At 57.0% G+C, this 388-nt stretch overlaps 1 long non-coding RNA gene across 1 annotated transcript in view; it reads left to right on the top strand.

Moving 5' to 3' along the window:
• The first annotated feature begins 6 nt into the window (after nucleotides 1-6).
• Nucleotides 7-388, top strand: part of LOC108445246 — a 4,523-nt gene continuing 4,141 nt past the window's right edge. The window contains exon 1 of the long non-coding RNA XR_001860021.1: nucleotides 7-116. This is a non-coding gene — a long non-coding RNA (uncharacterized LOC108445246). The remainder of the gene's footprint in view (nucleotides 117-388) is intronic.

Here is a 388-nt window from a genome sequence, read left to right as displayed (position 1 = left end):
GGCGCTCAGCTGGGCGCTGTGCCCAGAGCCCTGAGGCGCGCCCCGAGCCGTCACACGGCCGTGGGGAAACACGGCCTCCTGCCCCGGCCCGTCCCTGGGTGGCACTGCTACGGAAGGTAACGGAGAGCCTCGGAATTTTCTGATCTTAAGATCTTGAAGAGTGACGCTATCACTCTCTACAATTCCCTGAAAGGAGAGTGTAGCCAGGTGGGGTCAGCCTCTTCTCCCACGCAACCAGAGACAGGACGAGAGGACAATCTTAAACTGCGCCTGGGGAGGTTTAGGTTGGACATTACGTAGGAGGAATTTCTTCACAGAAAGGGTGCTTAGACATTGAAATGGACTGCCCAGAGAGGTGCTGGAGTCACCGTCCCTGGAAATGTTTAAG

This window comes from Corvus brachyrhynchos, unplaced genomic scaffold (genome assembly GCF_000691975.1).
Source record: "Corvus brachyrhynchos isolate BGI_N302 unplaced genomic scaffold, ASM69197v1 scaffold11, whole genome shotgun sequence".
Taxonomy (NCBI): Eukaryota; Metazoa; Chordata; class Aves; order Passeriformes; family Corvidae; genus Corvus; species Corvus brachyrhynchos.
The sequence above is the reverse complement of the archived record's forward strand: the minus strand, read 5'-3'. Positions and strand labels throughout refer to the sequence as shown.